Genomic DNA, 24497 nt, shown 5'->3' with positions numbered 1-24497 from the left:
AAAAACATTATGGTGTATCTTCTTCCATCTCATTCACCAGATATGGCACTGTGCGACTTCTGGCTCTTCCCCAAAGTCAAAATGATTCAGGACATCGAGGCAGCCACGACAGTGCAACTAAAGACACTCATGAAAGAGGACTTCCAGAACTGCTTCAGAAAGTGGCAAGAATGGATAAGTGTTTTTGAAGCGAGGAGGAGTATTTTGAGGGGGGTTAATGGCAATGTGTCTTTTATTGTAATACACTTTTTAAAAATTTAAACATTCACCATATTGCTTGATCACACCTCGTACATATATGCACTTTGTCATTGACCAGACCTCAAGCCCAGGGCTTCATATCCAACAGAACATCTCCAGAGCTACGGCCAGCTCGGTCATGACCCACAACCACGGATGTAGTCCCGAGTGCAGCTTCTTTAGCTCCATGTTCTAATCAGTGGAGCTAACGTGACTGCCCAGTAGGCATGACGCAGAAAAGGAAACAGAGTCTGGGTGGACGTGACTGAAACAATTGCAACAACAACAGTGGGTTGAGGACTGGTCTACTGAGTCTGAAGCCTCTAGTAGGGAATGCCCAGGCCGATGAAATTGTAAAGTGGTAATTCCTGAGCTCTTCAGATTGCGTGGGCCAGTAACATTACAAAGACATTTAGGGGAGAAACTGAGGTTGCGAATTTTTTGTTTCACCAACCAACCAACCAACCAACCAACCAACAAACAAACAAAAACCCAATACAAAACCCCCAAGCTATCACAAATACAATATTCACTAATACAAAAATGGAATATGTTTACTTTACATTGCTCTAATAAGCTCGCGTTTTGGACCTGACTGGCAGAAACCTCTCCATGGACCTGTGACCAGGGGGCGATGAGCCTGAGACCTCTGCTGTAGAGACTACACAGCCGGGCACAGGCTGGCCAGCGGAGCAGTTTTATGAACATATGCCACTGACCTCTTCTCCTGACAGCTGCAGCCAGGCTACAAACCTAGTTTCAGTTTTGCGGGTTCCTACTTCAGCAAGTGCTCTGAGGCAATCATCAGCCTTCTGTATGCTACACCTCCCCCTGCTGCCTTGCTTCACTGATTAAATAATGTATCCCTCAAGACCAGCACAGTGCAGCATAGCACAACATGGCACATCTCTGAAGTACGAGGTAGTATTTCCTCATTTATCCTGAGTGTGAGTCCTTGCTCTCCTCACAGCGTCACATAGGGACCCAGCATGGCATGTCTTCCACAAACCTATACTCATCATATTCTTTATGTCTTTTCTCGCCTGTTTCTACAAAGCTAATGTCAAATGGATTAGTCAGAAGAATGGCAAGACCTATATAATTCATTCATTCATTCAATAAATATTTATTGAGAGCCAATTATGTACCAGTCTCTATGCCAGGTGACAAGGATATAGTAGTGGGCAAACAAACACTGTCCCATCTCTCATGCAGGGAGAACATGAGAGAAACAAACAAATAAATATCTAATTACGAAATGTGATACAAACAGGGGAAAACCAAGAGTGTATGACAGAGCATAACAGATGAAGTGGTTAAGAAAAGCTTCCCTGAGAAAGCTAAGGCCTGAGGGGTAATGTAATGACATTCATTGGTTTTGTCACCTTAGATCCACATTCTCTTCTGGTTACAATGCCCCAATGATTATCTTTGGGGGCTTGTATTCAAGGAGTCCCATTCTGCTCAGGTTGGGGTTGGGCATGTGACCAAGCTAGGTCACGCTGACTTCCTTTCAGGGCTTGGAATCTTGAATCGAGTTGTACAAAAAACAGAAAAAACCATAGTGGGCAGTGTGCTGAGGGAGGGGTAGAGCAGAATCACACTGCACCAGACCTCGTGGGGCTGGACTGAGTTTGGATTTTATCTTAAATGTAAAGGAAAGTTGTAAAGGTACTTTGAACATGGGAGGATATTTTTAGTAGCAACAAGTGTCACAAAGGGAAAGCAGAACAATCCAATAAACAGCATAAAGAGCTTTGCATTGATGACCCCAGTTCTGCTCTGAGCAGGCTCCATGAACCTAGGAATTTGTCAGGGTCTTCTAATCTCTCTTAGCTCTGGTTTCCTCATCTATAAAACGAGGTGGCGGATTAGTTGACCTCTAATTTCCCTTCCTAATGTGATGTTTCATATCTATGGTGAAACCTTGTCAAACTGGACAAGGTGTCCGCCATTAAGAAGTTCATGAAAAAATGGGAGAGATAAGCACACCAATCTCTATAACAATTGTTGTGTTTCAAGGATTTATAATATTTAAACAGGCTTAGAAGCCAATATTGCCAGCTCATTGTCATGTTGGCTGCCAAACAGTACTTGGCTCAGCAACCAATTCAATGAAGAACTTTGAAAGAAGGCATTCTTTCAAATGTGTGATACTCCCCTAAGCTGAGACATAGTAACTTCAAGTGAATGTTTCTTGACAGAAAACAGTAATGAGAGTATTGACTCTTGGGTGAATTTCACCAAGACCTTGCAACTCTCAAAATGCCTATGTGTGATGTGTGTATCAGTTATCAGTTATCTATTTCTGTATAACAAACAAAGTGGCTTAAAACAACAACCATTTTATTTTTCACAGTTCTTGGGTTGGCTGGGGTCACGCATGTGGCTGTATTCAGCTGGTGGGTTGGCTGGGGGCTGCCGCAGCTGGGATGGCAAGCCTCTCTCTGCCCGGGGTCTTCCATCTTCAAGGAGTTTAGACCACATTTTTTTACTTTATATACTGTGTTCCAAGACAGGAAGCAGTACTGCACAAGTGCTCATGAAACATCCCCACTTTTACTATATTCTGATGTCCCAGTGGCCAAAGCATGTCACATGGCCAAGCCCAGGGTCAATATGGGGGGGGGCTACCCAATTCATTTGAGGCCATTAGTGTAACAATGTGTGAACGTTCCCTCTTAGACATGGATGGCAAGATATGCAACTTTAACTTATAAAGTTAAAGTCTCACAAAGACACAATATACACATTATTACTAGTATAAGGAAGCATTTGAAGTCATCTTATTAAGGGACTGAATCCTACATTAAAGGGCTCTGCTTGCTTCATAGAATTATTAATTTTTAGCAGTGGACTTGGGAAGTTATGCATATAATATTTAGAAGAAAATGGCATTTACAATTATAATGAAGTAAAGTAACTCACACTGCAATACTGCCCCAATTTGGAACTTCAGGCTTGCTAATTTCATATTTAGCAGCATCCATGCACCCCCAAATTCCTCTGCCCTAATATGTGCTCACCTATCTTATCCGCTAGACCTCAAACTCCTTTGAGGATAGGAATCTTACCTCATCCAGGTTTATTTCCCTTACTTTCACAGCACGCACAACACTCAGGAGATGTGCCCCAAACGCTTGTTAAGTAACCTAATCAATAGCTGTCTTTTATTAAACACACATATAGTCCAGGGACTTCACTCACAGACTGGATCACCAATTCTCTCTCAATGCCACAGATAAGTGTTATTCTCCACAGTTTACAATTGAGGGGTCTGAGGTACAGAAAGCCCAAGGTGGATGGGCTGAAATGCCAGCCCAGTCCCACCCGATGTCACTTCACTGCTGCTTTATGTGAGGAGCAGGAAGGGGGCTGTCAGAACTGAAAAGATGGCTTTGAGAGAGGGGCAAGAAGAAAACAGTAAGAGGCCTGCAGGGGCCCGGAACCTGTTCACTGCCTTTGCAATAAAATAAACACTTGTTAATTGAGAGATTGGCCACTGAAACCCGGATGGAAAACCTGCCGGAGAGCCAGTTCTACAGCTCTTATTAATACCAAGACGAGTTAATTCTTGGGGGTGGGGAGAGGACGGCCTTGCTCCCAGGGCTGGCCCTGTTGGATATGATACAATACCACATATACAAAGGCATTACTGTTGTCCTCAGGTGAAAAGATAGGTAGCCATTATTTTACAATTTGTCTATGGTTTTTGTTATCTCCTAGATCAGTAACGTACTAACAATAGCTACCATTTATATACTACAGTAAACGTGTGTGTGTGTGTGTGTGTGTCTGTGTGTCTAAAGTGCTTTACATATAATGCATGATCTCAGTGAATGCTCCCAACAAAAGTAGATTTTACTATTCTTAATTTACAGATGAGGTAACTGTGCCCAGGGAGATCAGCTTTCCCAGCTTTTAAGTGGTAGATCTAAAACCGAAGTCTATTTGACTAAAATCCTGTAACATTTAGCTGTGGATCTCTTGCGGCTTCGGTGCTGGTCTGAGGTGGGGAATTGTGAATCCCATTTATTTATGCAAAGCTGTGTGTGTGTGTGTGTGTGTGTGTGTGTGTGTGTGTGTGTGTGTGTGTGATTTACAAAAAACCAAATCCAGGTCAGGATATCTTGAGGCTTCAAAGCCTATATGGGTGGAGAGAGGCAAAAATCTCTCCTCGTTCATTCACTCTCTCGCTCCGTCAAGAAGTGTTTATTGCGCACTTCAGTATTCCAGGCAGGGCGCTACCCTAGCCCTAGGAGAGAGAATGGTGAGGAGGAGACACACGTTTGCTCCCCTAATCCTCTCCCCTCCCCGCCCCCGATTTTACTATTTCGTGGGCGAAGCAGAGAAACAGGAAACGTATCAACCCGGGGGATGACTTCTGCCCCGGCTGCACTGGGGCAGGAGGAAGCGTGCTGAGAGGCTGGGTGGTCAGGGCAGGCTCCCCGGAGGCGGCGGCGGGCCCAGGGCCGGGCACGCGGGAAGAGTCTCCAGGCTCCGCGGCCCCTGCTCGGAAGCGAGTTGGGACCGAGCCAGGGGCGGGGCTGGTGGGGACAGGAGGTGGCGGGGGCCGGGGCGGGGGCGGCCGCCGACTTAGGGTTAGGGCGAGAGGATTCGGCTTCCCGGCGGCAGAGGGCGCCTGGCGCTGCGGTCCGGCGCGTCGGAGCCGCCCGTGCGGGCGCCGAGAGGAGAGGAGAGGCGAGGCAAGGAGCGCGAGCGGCGGCGGCCACTGCCACGTATTCCCGGCAGTGGCGGCGGTGGCGCGGGAGGAGGTGAGCGGCGCCGGCGCCTGCGGGCAGGTGGGCAGGGAGCGGCGCGGCGGCGGGGCGAGCGGGCGGGCGGGCTCGGAGACCCGGCGCCGGGCGGGAGTGCGGGCGCTGGGACGGCGCGGTTCCCGCCACGCCGGCTCCGCCTCCGCCTCCCTCCGCGCCGGGCTCACCGCCGAGGCCCGAGCGCCGAGCAGGTCCCAAGCGCAACTCGTGCCGCCTGGGCGGGCAGGGGCGCGGGGAACGCGAGCCCTCCCGTCGCGGCTCCGGACGCGGACTCCCCGCCGCTGCCGGGCCCCGGCCGCAGCCAGGAAAAGTTGGGGCGGACTGAGAGCCTGCGTGTGGCGGGCGGGAAGTGCGGGTGCCGGGCGGACTCGGGGGTCGGAGGGACGCGGTGAGAGGGGGTCCCCGGCCCGAGGCGAGGCGGCCGGGAGGGCCCGATTGGGGAAGGCGGGAGACGCGGGTCCTCTGCGGCCGGGGAGGAAGGGGTGCGTGCACTCAGGGTCTCGGGCAGGAGTGGACAAGTGTCCGGCCGGGGGCTCTGCGGGTGACGAGGGAGGGAGGGAGCGAGGAAAGGAGGCCCCACGAGGGCCGAGCCTGGGGGGCCGGGGACCAGAGGCCAGCCGGCCGCAGAGTAGAGCGCTGGGGCTTTGCCTCCCCCAGCCCCTTTCGGGGTAGACCCTGAGAGAGGGGCCAGGCTGAGTTGGGGACACCTCTGGCGTCTGAAGACCCAATTGGGAGTTCCTGTAAGGGGTGCGGGGAGAGAGTCAGGCGTTGCTTCCTCTACGGCTTGGGTCGAATACGGCCCCTCCCCATCTGCCACATTCATCTCCCAGACTGACTGCATGCTTTTGTCCTGGGGAAGTTGAGGAGGGACCCCTCGGTGAAGGAGATATTTCAGGGTACCAAGGTGAGTAGGAATGGGCTGCATGGAATCATAACCGTCGCTGGGAAATGTCTGAAAACACAACTCCGACCACCTCACACGCCCACGCCATTCCCGCTCCATTACGCCAGTGTCCGCGTCCCCGGTCCCTGAAGCCCAGCGGCACCTCTGCTTACAGGATCTTGGGGATCCTGCAGGGGGTATAAAACATGGCCTTTTATCCTCTGGCTGAGGTTGGCTATTTCTGAAACAAGTGGTTCTGGAGGTGCTGACTGCTTTATTAGGGCAACCTGTATGGTGCCCCTTGACAATGGAGATGATGCATGTTGGCTTTTATTTTATTTATTTTATTTTTTCCACCCAAATAAACTTTGTTTATTCAAGACACAAGTATGTCAGGTCACTTGCAACAGTGTTAGAGCTGGAGACCTGCACTGTAGGCCTCTTTGAGCCATAGTTCTAGTCTTACATATATTAGCAAGAAGTATGACCTTGGATGAGTCAGTTGCCCTCTCTGGACTCAGTTTCCTTATCTGTGAAATGGGATATAAAGAGAGAGCTAGACAATTTGATAGAGGCAAGAGTAGGTTTCTGACTGAGATCTTTTTCCTTGTGAGCCTAGATCAGCTACACACAAAGTCAACCTCAGCCTGTTCTTATGAAGAAGTTAGGATGGACTTCAAGGAAGACATATGAGAAGCAAGAATGATTGCAAAAAGCAAGAGAAAATAAAAAACTAATAATTGGTACTAGACTTAAGAGTATGGATACTGTTCTCATGCAGGCAATTAGTGTACATGGCTGCCCAGCTATTTTTAGTACAAAGTTAACTGTTAAAAAAAATTACATTTATTTCACCTGTGGACCTGAATTTTTTTTCTTTTGTTTTAACCTTCAAGCCTGGAGTGGATGCTCAGTTGGATTGGTCTTGGTGCAGCCTTACTTGAAGAAGGATCTCTCATTGCCATAGTATTGTAGAGTTCCTTCTGTCTGACTGATGTTGGGATCCTTGTACCGCCATACTTCTGTCATCTTTTTCATTGTGGCTTGAGAAAGTGGTGAGCTGATTCCTGTTGCATCTGACATTTCTGAACTTCCCAGGTTTCTTTTTCAAGTGAGTGTAATTAATAGACAAACAATGCATGAGTCGTAGCACATTAAAATAGCTGAAGGTAATAACTGTCCACGGTATCCCTTTTCCCCAGACCTCCTGGGCAGCCTCTCACTTGAACTTCCAGGTCACCAGATGGCCATCCCGTTTTGGATGCTAAAGGTTATCACTAAGTCAACATGACATGGCCAGGTCAGATAGCACATTAATGATCAAGCCATGGTGCTGGAAGGAGAGGAGGATTTTTTTGTATTTTTTAATCACTGAATGCCTCTGTCCTGTTTTCTTACATTAGTAGCTTTCAAAATCCATATTGGGTTCAACCACATCATTTTCAGTCATCTTTTTTTGTCAGTTTTTTGGAAGCTGCTGTTAATGGTTATCTCTTGAGTTTGAGGTAGTGGTAAAATTATCTCCTCTCTGACAAGTAAAAGCTTGACTAATTAGGTTGAATCTTTAAAATATCTGTAGTGTGTGTGTGTGTGTGTGTGTGTGTGTGTGTGTGTGTGTATACACACACACACCTATTTGTTTGTGTGTATTTAAATTTTATTTTAAGGGCTAGTCAATTAGTAAAAGTCATGATGCTAATAATAGTTACCATTTGAACCCCTACCATTTATCAGGCATTGTGAGGTGAGAAAAGAGTTCAGAAAGGGCATAGCTCTGTATTACAGCTGGCTTGCACAAGTTACTGATGATCTCTGAAACCAAACAGCCTTCTATAATCATGAAAAAGGAATTCTTAGCTATTCTACAGGGTTGCGATGTTAAATGAGGTAAAGTAATGGAAAGCACCATGTAAACTGTAAAGTGCCCTCCAGTCCAGACCAGTGTTTTAACAAGCAGTTGAAGCTTATGAGTCCGTGGGTTTTGGTGTCTGGTGGGCCTGGGTGTACACCCAGAGCCCATCTCCTGACCCCACTGAGCCTGGCTTCTGTATATGTAAAATCAATATTATCGGCCTTATATTAAATGAGGTATATCTGTGAATTGCAATGGGTAGTCAGTGAAGGTTGGCATCCACCCCTTTCTCTCTCTTTGCCCACAGGCATTTGGGATAATGGCATTGATTAAGTCTTCCAGTAGGAATTGTCCTCAAGGGGAAAAGGTTTTTAAAGTACCCTTTTGTACTTACGAATAATTCTTCCTGCTTTTGCCTTCCCACTCCAGCCCCCAACACACAGTATCAGTATTCCATGTCCTGCTATCATCTAAAAGGCTGGAATTGAACGAAACCGGAAGCTAGAAAGAACAGGTCTTTGATAGGAAGGTGAAGATGGAGGAGGTGGCTTGTTTCCCTTTGCCTATTTTTGCCCTTCTTTTTTATTTATCTTACAGACAAGGAAAAGATCCTGAATTTAGGGGGTTTCTAACTGGAAGGAGGCATTGGAAAAGTTATAATGCGGAGTGGGAGGGCAGGGCAGACATGGTTTGGGAAGAAGATGGAAGAGTAGAATCTGACTGTAAAAGCTGGAAAACTTGGTGTGGGAGAAATCTGTTAGATACAGGATTTGGCTAAGTGTGGGGCCAATTTCCATCTAGCCCTAGAAGGCTCTCTGGTGGGGCTTTGAACTTTTCGTGCTCCAGGCAGATTTTGACTGGTTGTGGTTGCATCATAAAGGAGTTTCCATAGTAAGTTGTATGCTGAAAAGGAAATTCAATTCCAAGAGGGTGTTTGTTATGACTGATGCCAAAATTTCTCTGAGAATTTTCAGATTCGGTCTATAAAAGTACCTCTTCTCTGAAGATATTAATTAAGAAATAGTTTTAAAAAATGGAAGTGTATCCTTTGTGAGCTTTTGAAATGTAATCCTTCTAAATCTTTGGAACAAATGAAGTCAAAAAATCACAGAGCTATATATTTTAAAAGCATTTCCTCCCAAAGTAATGTTTTCCTTCTCCTTCCTTTCCCTCCCCTCCCTCCTTTCGTATTCTTTTGCAAATGAGTTGATTTGGGTGTCTTTCACATTTGGAAGCCTAATTTTTATGTTTATAATCCCTAATCTTTTCTTGAGTTAATTCGTCTTCATTCCATATGAGGCTCATTCCATATGATGTGGTAGTACAGCCAGGTAGGTGGTGAAGAGCACAGCCTCCGGAGCCAGGTTGGGGATAGGTACAGTGGTGATCGCAGAGCTAGGCTCTCTACCACTTAGATTTAATCTTCACAGATCTGGAGGTTGATGGTGTAATTCCCAGCGCACAGAGGAGGAAATGGGCACAGAAACACATGTGCGCCCACACAGCCAGCAAGTGGTTATAACGTCTGAGAGTGTCAGCCAAGATCCGTGCAACTCCAAAACCTGTGCAGGTAGAGGCCTCACACACCCTGCCCAGGGTTGGACTCTGTCCTCTGGGCTGGGAGTTTTCATTAAGGGAGAGAGGGTTTAGAAAGGTTAGCTCCGTGAGCTGTGTGGAGGGAGAAATGAGGAGTGGAGAAATGAGTCTGTTAGAGTAACCGGCACAAGAGATGATGAAGGCTTGAACTTAAGACATTGAGATAGCGGCAGTGGTGATGGAGAAAAGGGGATGTGTCAGGATGGGTAGTGCTTAGTGTCCCCGCTCCCCGTATTGCAGATGCAAACCGTAGACTGAAAGCAATCTTCGCAGAAACCAAAGTTGTCTCCTTTGGCCTCTTCTGACAGGTAGAGAAGGTACTTGAGTAAAACCTGAAAGCGCCTTCCCCTCACTTTGCCCACCTCCTTGCCTCCTCATTTCTGCGTTCCAGGAGCATCTCAAAGGATGGAATTCAGGTTGCTCAGACCCCATTTAGGGAAATGCTGGTTTGAGCATTCAAACAAAGTGGAAAGTGTTCAAGGGGAAAACCCCCCAGAGAGGGAAGCTTAGTCTACACCCCACTGTTCCCTGGTGGACCCACGGGGTGTGGGCCTCAGCTCTGACCCCAAGAATTGATCCACCTCTAGGCCTGGGTGACTTGTACTCACCAAGCATAGAGCGGCTGGCTGGGAAATGGGAGTGGTGGTGGGTGAGTTCACAGCAGTGGCCAGCGCTTCCAGGAGGGCTTCCAGGAGGAGTGGCCACCCTCCCCTGAAAGGTGCCTTCTCAGTGGGGAGCCAGACCATACTTGGATGAACTGCATTCAGAGCAAGTGGAGATGACTGGCCCTGGTGGCTAGTGTCCACATGTCCCTGTCATAGGATATTCTGTTTCCATGTCAATAATATGCTGGTCTCATGCCCTCCCCCCTAGTTAGTGCCAGACTCTAATAAACTTGCTTGGGCTTTTGTTTTCCAGATGGCATAATACCCAAGCCCTTCCGATAGTATGGTTTTGCTTGGGTCAGGCCAGTTGATCAGGTTCCGGCTTTATTTAGGCTGCATCCTCCTTGTGAGGAGGGTTACCTTTACTCAAAGGGTTCCCTTGTTGGAATGCCCGCTTCCCGGCTTGCTTGCAAGCTGTCTCTGTACTGAGTCACCGCAGAAGACTCCGCTCCCCTATTTTCTGCTTGATGGTACCCCTTTCCCTCCAAGATGTGACCTCTTTTCCTGGTCCTAAGGGCACCTCTTGGCAGCCCCCTAGCTTGCAGACTGTTGAAGTGCCCAGTGAGTTTGTGTGGCACTAAAAGGGTACCTGTTTCAATGGAGAGAATTTTTGCCTGGGGATGTTAGCTATCATGCCTACCTCTTGAACATTATGTTTTAAGCAAAGCCCCCTCCCCCATTTTTTTTCTTTTTGCCTCATGTTTAGCTGCGTGTGTGCGCACATGTGTGTGCATATTTTAATTATTGCTAGGAAGCAAAAAAAAAGTCTACAGAAGTGTTACTGTTGGCAAGCAGAAAGAATAGATTAATAAATATATATATATATATATATATATATATATATATATATATATATATATATATTCAGCCAGGATACCATGGATTTATCTCTCCTTTTTCCACATTGTTGCTGTTTTGTTGGCAGAACCACCTGATTTGTATACTGGTTCAGTTTGGATTTCAGTAGTGAGTGTGAAAACATGCCTGGGCTGTTTGCCGAAGTGGTGGGACTCGAATGAGTGGGGTTCAGGGCTGCCAGTCTTGGCTGTCCCAGCAATCTGAGGAACTTGGCACATGCGCCTTTGTCAGGAAGGTGGAGTTTGGCCAGGCCTTTTCCTTGGCTTCCCCTGGGAGCAGCTCTGTTCCCTCTGCTGTGTGAAAGGGAGTTCTCTCTTAATCCTGTTTTTTGCTTTTTTCTCATCCTATAGGGTGAGAGGGAAGAAAGTCCCAGAATAGTTTTATTGCTGGGCAGGTTCAGGGTAGGACAGGTTTGCAACTTCTACAGATTTTTTTCCAAAAGTTTTCCTCACATCCTACATTTCTCTTCATCCCCGTTGATCCCAACCGCTTGTTTCATCATTGCCTTAGAAATTGGACTTGAACTTTATCAGTCAGTCTTGGGAAGACCTGGGAGTGTGGCACCAAAACTTGTTTGAAACTGGTGAAGCAATTTCACACCAGAGTAAGAACCCTGTTTTGGTGATGGTGGTCCTGTTTTTTAATCAGCTCAATTGCTTTTTTCTGAAATGATATAGGTAATACAAGGTCTGACAATACAAGGCCTTACAATTAAGTTCGCGAACTTGTTGCAACGATGTTGCTAACCTTTTTTGATATCAGAGGGATTATTCATTATTAATTTGTACCAACTGGACAAACAGTTAACCAAGTTTACTATTTGGAAGTGCTGAAAAGGCTGCATGAAAAAGTTAGATGACCTGAACTTTTCTCCAACAATTCATCACTACAATGCACCAGCTCACACAGCACTGTCTGTGAGGGAGTTTTTAGCTAGTAAGCAAATAACTATTGCAACACCCTCCCTACTCACCTGATCTGGCCCCCAATGACTTCTTTCTTTACCCAAAGGTAAAGGAAATACTGAAAGGAAGACATTTTGATGACGTTGAGGACTTGAAGGGTAATATGGCGACAGCTCTGATGGCACTCCAGAAAAAGAGTTCCAAAATTGCTTTGAAGGGTGGACTAGGCATTCACATCAGTGCATAGCTTCCCAAGGGGAATGCTTTGAGGGTGACTGGAGTGATGTTCAGGAATGAGGTAAGGAGCACTTTTTCTAGGATGAGTTCTCGAACTTAATTGTCCGACCTCGTACATGAATATATTATGTTCTTCCACTGACCCTCCCATTCAAATAGTACATAGTAGTACATAGCAGAAAATGTAAAGTCCTCTTTTACCCAGGACCCTTGCCCCAGGCACCACCTCCTTGCTGGGTCCTCAGAGGTAACCAGTTTTAACTGTTTGATGCATACCTTGAAATTGTTCATCAGCCCATATAGAACCAAATACATACAGTTTTGTTTCATTTGTAAGCATCAAGCTGGTTGCATCATATATATTGTTTCATTATTTTGGTTTCTCTTTTCACACAGTGTATCTTGTAGATCTTTTCATGCATGTAGCTCTTTTCTTTTACTTTGTCCATAAAATATTTTATAGTGTAGATAGATCATAATTTATGAGGCAGCCCCCATTGGTAGACATACTCATATGAACTAACTCATTGGCTTTGCAGTTCATACACAAATATTGTTCTGCACATATGCACGTGTTTCCCAGGAGTGGAATTGGTGTGTCAAAGGTTCTAAGCTCTTACAGCAATACCCATACTGTGATCTCTAGGGCTGTAGTGGTTTAAATTACCAGGACTGTATGAGGCTGCCCATTTTCCCAAGGGCTGGTGTTCTTCTAGGTGAAACAAATGGATTGTGTTTAGTAGGCATTTCATCGATTACTAGTGAGGCTGTGAAACTCCTCACTTGGCTTCTGGATCTTAGCGGGTGGGTCCACAGTAACCATAGAGGATGAGGGAGCCGAGCCCTCCAGGACCAAGGTGTGAGCATCCTGTCGCCAGGATGGCCCTGGAAGCAAGTGCTCTTGGTTTCTCATTCTCTCCACTGCTCCCAGAGGCTAAGTACTGTAATAGAGCACTTTAATTTTGGTGTGACCTGCCAGAGTATTTCTGCCAACCTTTCCCCCGAGGAAGCACGCGTGCGTAACCAGCACATTGAGACCAGTCTGTTTTGCTCTGCCGAGGCGGGGAGTCAAGACTGGAGAGAGCTGAGCTGGGAGAACACTTAAAGATTGTCCGCTGGAAAGTCAGACACTCTTGCTTCTGGAAATGCCTCTGTGAATGTGGTGAATGAATCAAAGATTCTGTGTGTGGCGGGCCTTTCCTTACAGTGGTGTGGTGATCAGTTCCTCCTCTCACCTGGCTTGTGGGAATGCTGTGATAGTTTGTCCCTCAGCCTGGGTGCTTTGGCGAGAAGCCACGGTTTCTGAGAAGATGTTGCAGGGGCCTGACCTGATAGAGGAGGCAGGTGGAGGTCCTCACAGGTAGGCTCACCTGGGCCATCCCTCCAGGCTGAGCTGCTCAGTGGGTTTAGGGAAGCTCTGGCTTATTGGATGACAGTGTCCTCTAGGTGCTGTTTAAGGGGGACCAGGGAGAGGAGTGTCAGAGGAGGCAGGCAGCGTGGGTGGTGAAGAGCCTGTAGGGTCAGGTCAAGCAGGGTTGGCTGTTGTGAAGATTCAGAGGGTAGTGTTTGTGAAGCTCTCGGCGTGTTGCCTAATAAGTCTCAGTAATTGTAAGAAACTACTATTATGTAGTTGTGTCCCTTTTTCTTTAATAAATGTTTTTAAATGCATGAATGCACGTTACATTTGCCAAATATAAAAATGCACATAATCTAGTAATGTTATGTTGTTACGGGGGGAGGCCAGGAGATAAGGAGCTGCCTTAAGCAGAGTCAGATCTGTTGGGGCTATGTGAGTAAAGAAGGGGTGAAGGTGGGGAGCCTGGCAGGGAGCCTCCTGCGGGGAGGAGAGCAGGTTTGATGTTCTCTCCTCATACCAGTCCTCCTGCTGTGAAACGCCCAGGCCCCAAATGCAGAGGACTTTCCCCTCTTTTTAGATAGACTGAGTGCTGGGGGTCCTTAGTACCACCTGTCCCTTTTGTTTTTGTGGAGGCTGAGTGTGGCCCTGCAAGGTGAAGTGCTTCCCCGGCCACATGGCCGGCTGTTCAAGAGCCGAGATGGGGTCCAGATCTCCTCACTCTGGGGCTGAGATTCTTTCCGCCTTCCCCACACTGCCGTGTGCTGCCCATTTCCAGATACTAGAAAAGAGAACTACAGTGCATTAGGCATTTTGCTAAGGTCTGCGTCCTGAGGCCCCTGTGAAATCAGGTCACTGAGGTGCAGAGAGGTAAGGCAGGTGTAGCCCAAGGTGATGCAGGGCAGGGATTCAGACTCAGGCCTGCCCGGCTCCAAAGCTCACGCTTGTACCTTCTAACTGGTTATTTCCTAACAGTGCTGGCCCTGGGTTTGATGTCTGTGCTGGTTTCGTATGCCTAATCACCTGGAATTACACCGCTCAGAGAGCAGTGTCTACACATGTGTGCATGTGTGTTTGTGTATGACACCCAGTTCATTTCAAGTCCCTAATTTGCTGGTGGTTTACCCAAACTGGAGGTCTGAGACCTGCAGGTTGAGTGTGGGTAAGGCTGTACCAAGACCTCTAAAACAGGCCAGGTCCCTGGGGTCCAGATGGGGAGAAGGGAACCTTGCTCTTGGGAGCTGAGTTTGGCGTGTGAGCTTATTGTCTGCGGGCCTGGGAGAGGAGCAGAGCCACTCAGCGAGGATGTGGGTGGGACCTGGGCAGACTGTATGGCTTGCAGGAGCCTGTGACATGAGTCCAGGTAACGTGTGTGAAAATCATCTATGCAAATGAGATAACGGTGGCGTGTGGTATGAGAAAGTTTTCAAAGTAGTGTGTGGAAAGTGCCAAATGCACTGCCCTAGATGTAAGTCAGCGGAATAGAGGCTCCACCTTCACCCCAGAGGTCTGAGAAGGCTTCTCAGAAGCAGTACTCATTAACCCAAGCCTTGCCTGCCCCTTAGAGAGCAGGTAGACTCAGCTGCTATGATCCAGCCTTCACCTTGCAGATGAGGACTGAAACCCAGAGGTGAGCTCCCTTGTTCAAGGTCATGGCCCTGTTGAGGGAGAGCTGAGGCTAGAGCCTGCCCTTCCTGTCCCTCCCCCGCACACCTGTGGTTAGTAACAGCTACCCTGAGGGCTGGCATGGCACTTAGCACCTGGAGGAACTCAGTCTTATTTATCAAAAGAGCAAAGTCCCATTTCCGTTCTGGTCTTGGCTCGTCTGTCTCTGAGCAAACTTAGGACATCTGAGTTTTGCCCTCTGTAGGATGGGCATAGCACCCCTTCCCCCCTCTCTTCAGCTCATCTTCATTCACGCAGAATTCATTCAGCGTATATTTACTGAGTGCCTACTTGGTGCCAGACACTGTTCTATGTGTGGGCATTTTGCACTGAACAAAAGGAGCTAAAATCCTGTTTCTTCTGAGGTTTATTTTCTAGTGAGGGGTGACAGACAATAAATGATTATAATTCATGGTATGTGTATTAGTTTCCCAGGGCTGCTGTAACAGAGGACCATAAACTGAAATTTATTCCCTCACAGAGATTTATTCTCTCACCGTTCTGGAGGTTCTGAGGGACTGTTCATGCTTCTTTTCCGGCTTCTGGTGGTTGCAGGCAGTCCTTGGTGCTCTTAGCTTATGACAGCCTCGCTCATGCTGTCTGCCTCCGTCATCACACGGCCTTCTTCCTGTGTCTGTCTCTCCTGTTCTCTTATAAGCACACGAGTCCTTGGATTATGGCTCACTTTACTCCAGTGTGTCCTCATCTTAACTAATTACTTCTCTAAAGACCCTATTTCCAAGTGAAGTCACATTCTTAGGTTCCAGGTGGACATGGATTTTGGTGGGACACTGTTCAACTCAGGACAGTTTGTGAGGTGGTGATGACTGCTGAAAAGCAGGGGGAGTGCCAGGGACAGAGTGGGTTGGGGAGGTGTTGGAAGGTGAGCAGGGTAGGCCTTGCTGAGAACTAGTGTTTGAGCGTCCATCTAGAGGGGAGCCGTGAAGGAGCTAACGTGTGGAGGGAGAGCCTTCTCAGCAGAGGGACCAGCAAACGCGGAGGCCTTGAGGTTGGCATGTGCACCTGCTGGGAAGGTGACGGGGCATCGTGGCTGAAGTCCTCTGTGTGTGTGTGTGTGTGTGTGAGAGAGAGAGAGAGAGAGAGAGAGAGAGAGAATGAGATTGAGATTGGGATCCCGAGTATGTGAGGAGATCAAGGATCAAGTATGTCCTTGCCAGCCTGTGCGGACTGTGGCCTTTTGCCCCAGTGAGATGGGAGCCACTGTTGTGGCTGTGAGCGTGAAGGAAAGCAGGGTTGGCATGGACGACCTCATTTAGGAATCTTGTCCAAGTTCAGATGACCATGGCAGAGCTGTGAGCCTAGATACTTTGTAGCAGCTGTTGCTCTGCATTTTCTTTTTCAAATGTCAGTGATTTGTTGACCCTCCATCCTTTGCCCTTTGCTCTGTTCTCTCCTCCTCTAGATACCTTTTCACCCATCCACCTCTCCACACTTACACCACACGTGTGAAAAAGAGAAAGTAGACAAGCCTGGGGTGACTGGAGCTGCCAGAATACTCAGCATGTGCAGCAGCCCTACTGGGAGCTGCACGTTCTTCTCTAGCCGTGGGCCTGCCTGGTGCACACTACGCCTATGGTTAAGGAGTTCATCACCCCGCCAGATTTAGAAAATGCTGAGGTCAGTGTGCGAGCTCAGTGTGCTCAGCTCCCTGGGTCCTTCTGTGGGTAAAGTCACTGTGCTGTGAAAAGATTTGAGTCAGCTCTCTTGGGCCACGGGCTACATTTGGCCTTGAAAGTCCAGGGCAGGGAGGGATGTGCAAAAGTACCTGTGCAGAGACTGAGTGAGCTGTTGTGGGGTCCCTGTGCACAGGCCCGGGGCCCTCTCTGCTGCCTATTTGGTAACTGGCCTGCTGAGTTTTATGCAGTGGTGTTCTCTTTCGCCATAAAAACACTTCCGCCTGCGATCTGAGTATCAGTCATTGAAAAGCAGGGCCTCCAGGCAGTGGCTTGCCCTCAGCATGCCTGGCCTGATGGCCTGAGAGGCCTGTGCCAGCTTTGGTTTCTGTGGTTGCTTCATAACTTCAGATTCTTTGGCGTCAGAGCTGAAGGGAAATCTCCTTATCCGGCTGACATTTAATTTCCTCTTCGGGCCTGAAAAGGAAAGGGCCTGGCACGTTAGCGATTAGAGCTCCAGAGAAGTGGGCCGTGGGTGGGCTTGCTTTCAGGCTGCCTTCCTTACCTCCACCTCCTATGGCAGTGCCAGGAGCAGCATATTGAGGGAGGTTATCTGGGAGGACACGGGCACCGTCACCCCTCTGGGAAGCACGCTTTAGAAGATAATTATGCGTAAGCGGAGATGGAAATAGAATTCCCCAGCGTCAGGAGCAGCTGCTGTTCTGTAGGGTTTTAGGAGTTGCCTCTGGATGCTGCTCACTTATTCCCCCACCCTCCCCAAACAGAAAACACACCCATACAAAGTGAAAGCCGGGAAGACTATTCCTAGCTCTTACAGAAAGGGAGCATTCCAAATGTGTTTATGAGATTGTAATCCCTTCTGCAGAGTTATTTCTGGGGGTGCTTTCCCCAGCACATCAAAAGCACTTCCTGAGCGGAGCTGCCTTTGAAACTGTGCAGGCTTCTCTGCCTGGTGATACAGGAAGTTTTGACTTGGGGAGCATCCCCAGGAGCCTGTGGAGTCTGGTCTTGTTCGAGGCAGAGAGGCCTTGCCCAAGTGTGGGAGCCAGGCAGGGTGCCCAGTGTTCTGTCAAACCACCTCAGCCCCTGTGCTCAGGGTGGCCTTGGTCTCTGTGCTAACACGCCCAGAGCACTTGATAAATAAATACTTGTCGATGGGCAGGATCCACTGGGCGTGGGCCCTGACACTTTTTGCCGGGCTCCAGAGCAGACAGCACGCTGAGTGTGTTAGCGCAGAGCCATGAGAGCTCCATCTTCTGGCCCCATGTTGGGGCTAGTCTCATTGCTGTGGCCTTGGGGAAGTCATTTGCCTCCCTGGGCCTCAGGGACCTCATCTTTAACCTGGGGGTTGGATGAGATGGTTTCCCTTACCCCACCGCCACTTCCCTAGTCATAGTAGGAGCCCCTCGAGAGCAGTCGGAATATGAGCTGTCTGTCTTGTGGAGCCTGGCACAGCAGAGCTCCGACAAAGCTACCCTGTGGCCATGGTCCTCCTTGGCTGGACAACCCCCACCCCAGAGTGGCCTACTTTCTGTGTGAACTTTGGTGAGGGAAGGAGGAACAGCAGGTGGTGGGGGATTTGGCCTAAATCTGCACCCTGGCCCTGGAAGCAGGTGTCTCCAGTTGTTCAATGGGAATTCCTTGTCCCTGTCTCAAGTTTCATGCAACTTTTTATCCTTGCCTTGAATGAAGTCCCTTTATTTCTGGATGTTGCTGTGAGAATTGTATTTGCAATTACTGGTAAGGCAGAAAAGAATGGATCATGATTACAAAATCGTATACACATTACACTCCAAATTTAAGAACTGCCTATGCATGGGAAAAATACTATAAAGAATTTAATTTCAGTGGTTATCTCTGGATTTTGATATCACAGGAGATTTGTTTGTCTTTATGTTTTCAGCATTTTCTTTTTTTCTTCTAAAGATTTTTATTGGGGAATTGGGGGAGGGGAACAGACAAATTGCTGTCCTTTTGTTCTTCAGTCTAGTTGTGGAGGACGTTGCTTCACTGGCCCAAGTTGGAACCATCATTGCGCTCTTCCCAGGCGAGGCACATCAGTCGTTGGCTTCTGGACAGGCGCTCACGCTGGCTGCTGGCTACACACGGTAGCCCATGGCAACCCACTGCCTCAGGGGCTGCAGCCTACACCGTCGCAGGCGACTCAAGGCAGCCCAGCTCCAGGTTGAGCTGTTGTTCAGCATCTTAGCTGTAGAGGGCAGTGTCACTGGCCCTCATGTGGGATCCGAACCATGACCCTCTGGCGTCCCAAGCCAGCTCTTAACCAGTGTGCCACTCGGCCGGCCCTGTGAGATCCTTTTTAAAAATACGAATGTTAACTTATTTTTTATTATGGTAAAATATGTATAACATAAAATTTACCTTTTAAACCACTTTATATAGTTCTGTGCATTAAGTACATTCACTGTGAGATCCTTTTTTTTTTTTTTTTTTAAATGCCTTGTTTTATAAGTGAGGAAGTTGAGACTTAGGAAAGCAAAGTTCCTTGCCTAAGGCCACAGAGAGTCAAGTAGTTCCAGAGACAGGATTTGAACCCAGGACACTGAGGCTCAGATATTAGGGTTCTCTGGTTTGTGGTGGTTGGAGCCATGAGTAGACACTGCGCTGTGCTTACCACTTGATTGCAGAAAGCCGGTCGCTAGTGTCTGTCTCTCCTTTGAAAGTTCTAGGGCCAGGCTTTGTGTGTTTGTCAGGGGGGCAGGTAATCGCCTGGCTGCGGGCATGTGTGGCTGACATGGGTGCTGCCTGTCGATGGACACCAGAGTTGATGATTTGTGTGCTCTCCTTTGTCTTTGTTAGGAAGGTGGAAGCGTGTGGGCCGCTGTGTTGGGAAGGGTTGTGTGTTAGAACTCTGTCTCTAAAGGTACTCAGCATTGGGGTGCAGTGGAAAGAGCAGTGGCCTAGAGCTCAGATTCCTGGCTTCATCACGTCTGGGTGATTTTGGAGGAAGGGTATGTATGAGCTTGGAGTTAGAAGGTTGTGCTTTAGTCCTGATTTTACCATGTAATAGACCCTCTTTGGCCTTAGTTTCCTCATTTCTAAGTGGGTGACAAAAATGCTTGTCCTACCAGCATTCCACGGTTGTACATGATTACATGCCATGATGTAGGAGAAAAGTGCTAAGTAAACTAAAGGGCTGTCAAGTAAATGTCTGTGATGGGAATTTTGAGCATACAGTGTGTGTGGGGGGCATCCCAGGCTGACCTTAGAGACTTAAGGAGGGCGCACTTGGATGTGAAGAGTAGCAGTTTTGCTTTGTTTTCTTTTGTTTTGGCCATCAGCTTGCTTCCTAGCTGGTGAAGTACACTGTTCTATTGTCCACCTAGTACTGTACGTTGTGATGTGCTGGGATTTACTGTAATGTGTCTCTGCCAAGGTCTTTGGATTCACCCTCCCTAAGACTCGCAGCTCCCTGGTGAAATGAAGTGTAAGGTAGGAAATCGTTCTGTAGCCATGTGGTAGGTGAAAGTGCAGCATCTTTCTCTGGTCTTGGCTCTCTCTTCCTTGTCTTTATAGCACATATCAACCTGTCTGTTTCTGTTCTCTGATCTTGAGCAGCCAGGTGTGCAAATGGGCTGGGCTCTGGTGGACTCCCTGGTGAGGGCAGGAGCTCACCTTCTCATGGTAGACACAGTGCCTGCTTATTGTTGCACCAAGACACTGTGTGCTGTGCAAGAAGTTGCTGTGCAAGATGTTGTGCAAGACGCTGCTGTGCACAACACTGCTGTTCATGACCCTGTGTGCTGTGCAAGACGCTGCGCTGTGCAAGCTGCTGTGCTGTGCAAGGCGCTGTGCTGTGCAAGATGCTGTGTGCTGTGCAAGGCAAGGCGCTGTGCTGTGCAAGGCCTTGCGCTCTGCAAGGCGCTGCGCTTTGCATTGTGCTGTGCTGTGCATGACTGTGCTATGTGCAAGACACTGCTGTGTAAGACACTGTGCTGTGCATGACACTGCGCTGTGCAAGATGCGCTGTGCAAGGAGCTGTGCTGTGTAAGACACTGTGCTGTGCATGAAGCTGTGCTGTGCAAGATGCTGTGTGGAATGTCAAGATAAAGAAGACAGGGTCTGCGCTCTCAGAGAACCCAATGTTACGTGGGGAAGATAGATACATGTACTCTGGGAACAATTTGGAGGGCGAAGGATAGGTAGCTTGAAAAGTGACTGTCATGAGAGGTGTAGCCTTTTAGTCTAAGTGAATGAAAATGCATCATTGGGGCTAGTCAGAGGTTAGCGTGAGTTCTGTGACCCTTTGCTTTTTAAAAATCATTTGAGCCAACTGTTTACGGCTAGGATTTCTGTCTAGCTACCCCCAAGATAGTTTCTGAGTCATCGCTGTTTCAGTGCACGTTTCATCTGACAAAGAAGGCCAGGGGTTCTGTGCAGGGCCCTGCTGGATTCAGCGGCCCTGCCTCACCGTCAGCTTGTTTTTGGCTTTGAGAACGGCACTCGTAGACTAAGTAGGTCATGGGTATCTATTTTGAACCAAGTGTAGCTGGGCTGCATGGACATTTAATTTCCGGATCAAATCCTGTTGGACTTGTTTGCCCAGAAGGTTGGCAGCAAGCACTCTCTGATTGGTCGTGTGGTATATTTATAAAGTGTGAAGAGTGTGGAGGTAACCAGACACTCCTCTATTCCTGTAGGGGAGCCGTGGTGGAGAGGTTTCAGAAACCGTCGGGAAGCAGGGGACTGTAGTCTTTCCTCCCTGCTTCCTTGAGTTTTCTGCAAATGGTTGATCCTTACTAACTTCATGAAACCTATTTCTTTTTCAAGGAATCAAATTTAAGTTTTACCCAGTGGCACTTGGCTTCTGCTTGTGTTAAGTAATAGCTGCCAGTTGCTGATTTACTGTGTGTTGAGCCTTTTATGTACATTTTCTCATTTGATCCTCACAACCTTATTGTGTCCATTTTACAGGTAGAGAAACAGAGTCACAGTGGTGCAGTAATTTGCCCACAGACCAAGTATGTAACTAGCAGAGCCAGAGATTTGAACTCAGGTCCTCCTGACTGGACTCTGCCTTTTATACCACATCACACTGGTCTTAGGAGCCCTGGAATGGAAGATGTCCCAGGCTGGGCATGGGGAGCGTGGTGACAGCTCCTGAGTCTGTTCTGAGGCGAGGTGTGGCCTTCCTCTCAGAGGAGTCCCGCTGTGGGTATTGGGGATGCAGGCTCCCGACTCAAAGGGGCTGGCTTCTGTATGGAACTGGGGTTGTGTTCTAGGTTCTCACTCTGAGGTAATTGGACCACGAAATTCTCATTTTTCATTCTTTGTTGAGTTTTTTCATTTTGCTGTTTTCCTGTAGGTATTCTTGCCTAAGACCTTGGGTGAGTGCAGTGAGATGATGAGCTCCGTGAGATAATGTAGGTGGTGACGGAGTTATTTTAACCACCACCTCTGTCTGCACCGGCAGCTGACCTGAATACTCCTCCATCTTCAGTACACTGTGCCTGCCCTATATTTTTGAGGAGTAAACGTAAGCTTTTGGGTGGGTTTGGCTTTGTCTGCTGTTTCTTCCCGCTTAGCTCTTTACAGAGTGCTGGCAGTAATGCCGCTGCTTGCAGTCCTTTCTGTTTGCTGGTGTGTCAGAGTTTCCAGGTGCTTTGCAAAAACATCGCCTCACCCAATACTCCCAGTGGACCACTGTAACCCCCATTTTCCAGATGGGGATTCTTAAGGGATGTCACATACCTGAGACTTTTAGGTGGCTTCCTCTGAAAGTTTCATAACAAACGTTGGAGGAGGGGTTTGTTTAAAATCAGTTGTATTCTGAAAGTGAAAGAATGCCCTCTTCAAATGCTGTCTCCACTGGCCAGCACGCCGCCGCGGGTTTGCAGTCAGGAGTGCCTGGACCCATCCTAGTTTCCCTCCCAGCCATTGCCTGACTTTTTATTATATTAATATTTAACCTCCCTGAATCTACATTCTATACATTGGGGATAATGATAATATCTAAAAGCTGTGGTGAGCTATGAATGAGACAATGTGCATAAAATCAACTAGGATTCAATGAATGGGTTATTACTTTCTGTTTTTATTTTAAAACACTGTGACTTGGGGAAATTATGGATCTCAGCTATAGAAGCAGAGGCCTGAGAAACTGCCCCTCTCCCTAAAGGCCTTGGTGACTGACGACCTCTCCTGCAAATGCCTTCCCTAAAGCAAGAGGCAGAGGATGAGGCATAGAGAGCTCTAAAGAACACTTATTTTAGCTAGAATCCTTCCGAGATTTTCCCACTCTTTTTGCTTTTGGGGTGGGATAGCAGATATTGCCTCCTTTGCTGGGAACAGGAGCCCTGGGAAGTCTGTGTTAACTACGTAACCACTCTCAAGTGCTCAGGTCCAGTAATTTAAGAAATGAAGAAATGCTAAAACAAAATTTTAGAAACAAAGGTATTTTAAATGTGCACACTAGAGTCATCAGTACTTTTAGTACATGCACGTACAATGACTGTATAATTCTCTTTAGACGATTTTTAAAATCACTTTTGAGGCCTTCTGGCCTTGCCTCTCGGAAGGCCTTCTTAAAAGCATCTGGCAGACTCAGTCTTACATTTTGACCACCGAATGGGAGTCCCTCCAGCCCACCCTTCCTCCCTCTCTTGTAAGTTTGAGTGTAGACAAGTATAGGGCAAGTTCCAGAGGAACCAGGAACAAATTGACCAGCAATTTTGGAATTCCAATTTTGTGTCTATTTGCCAATTAGCTTTACTTCTGGCCTCAAGAACTTACAGTCTCATCAGACCTGGATAGACGTGGAGTTGTGAGAGTTTTAATATCGATGCGGGTGCAGACAAGGATGCTGTACTTCATGACTCGAGGCTTAGCATGGTGGTGGTGGTGGTCTCTAAATCTTAAATGTGTTATAAATTAGAAATTTGCAAACTGTGGTTTTTCCTACTAAAAGGATTGCAATTAGGATTAAGGACTAGACTTTCCAGCATGAGGTGCTCTCTCCGTGTACTTCCAGAGTTTAGTTATGCCATCTGGCACAGAGAGTTTTAAAAGATACCTGTTTACTTGTCCGTCTGCCTAGCTTGACGGCAAGCTCTGCAAGGGCAGGGATGTGACCTATGCCCTGTTATAGGTTAGGCATCTACGTGTTGTACTTTTATGTGGAACACCACTGATACCTACATAAAAAATTGGAAGGAGCTGGGATCACTTAACATGGTGGAAAGAAGGCTGTGGGGCGAGTTGTAATGGGAACTGAAGCCATTTTTTGTGTGTGTCAGAAACGGCTCTCAACCACAAGGGGGCGTTGGGAGCTGTGTGGGGGCTGGAGGTTGAAAGTCCTCTCCTGCAGGCCTCTCCCCCAAACCAGGCTTGCCTCCCTTACCCATCCCATGCCCCTAGCGCCTCTTTTGAGGAAAACAGAACCAGGCACCAAGCAGGCACTTTGTAACAAGCTCACCCACCTAACATGCAGGTTAGTCCACATTTGAACACAGGTCTGCCGATTCCAGGTTCCAAGCCCTTTACTGATCTGATACACTGCCACCTCTGCCCTGAGGACATATCTAGCTATAGAAATTTAATTAACCTGACAGTCCAGAAACTTAAATTAGATCTAAGGATGAACTTCCTGACATATTATTTTTGTTTGTTTGTTTTAATTAGAGCTGAAGTGGGGTATACTAGAGCAGGGCTCTTCAAGCTGTCATCCACAATCCATAGTCATACAGAATCGATTTAGTGGTTTGACACATTTAAAAACAGAAAAGAAAAAAGACATAGTAAAAAATATTAGTGCATCACACATGGTAAAGCTGTGTGTGTGTGTGTGTGTGT

General features: G+C 47.7%; 1 protein-coding gene across 10 annotated transcripts in view; it reads left to right on the top strand.

Moving 5' to 3' along the window:
• The first annotated feature begins 4862 nt into the window (after positions 1-4862).
• SMCO4 (single-pass membrane protein with coiled-coil domains 4) overlaps positions 4863-24497 on the top strand; it is a 66212-nt gene continuing 46577 nt past the window's right edge. For 6 of the 10 annotated variants that reach the window (XR_002122720.1, XR_002122719.1, XR_002122718.1 and 3 more), the window contains exon 1: positions 4941-5015. The gene's annotated coding sequence lies outside the window, so the exon portion shown is untranslated. Of the gene's footprint in view, positions 5043-5245; positions 5404-6990; positions 7010-24497 lie in introns of those variants that run through there. The other 4 variants (XM_019632214.1, XM_019632213.1, XM_019632207.1 and 1 more) reach the window with 4 other exon arrangements.

The sequence above is a fragment of the Hipposideros armiger genome, unplaced genomic scaffold, assembly GCF_001890085.2.
Source record: "Hipposideros armiger isolate ML-2016 unplaced genomic scaffold, ASM189008v1 scaffold_1097, whole genome shotgun sequence".
Classification (NCBI taxonomy): domain Eukaryota; kingdom Metazoa; phylum Chordata; class Mammalia; order Chiroptera; family Hipposideridae; genus Hipposideros; species Hipposideros armiger.
Note: the sequence above shows the minus strand (reverse complement) of the source record. Positions and strands in the feature narration are given on the sequence as shown.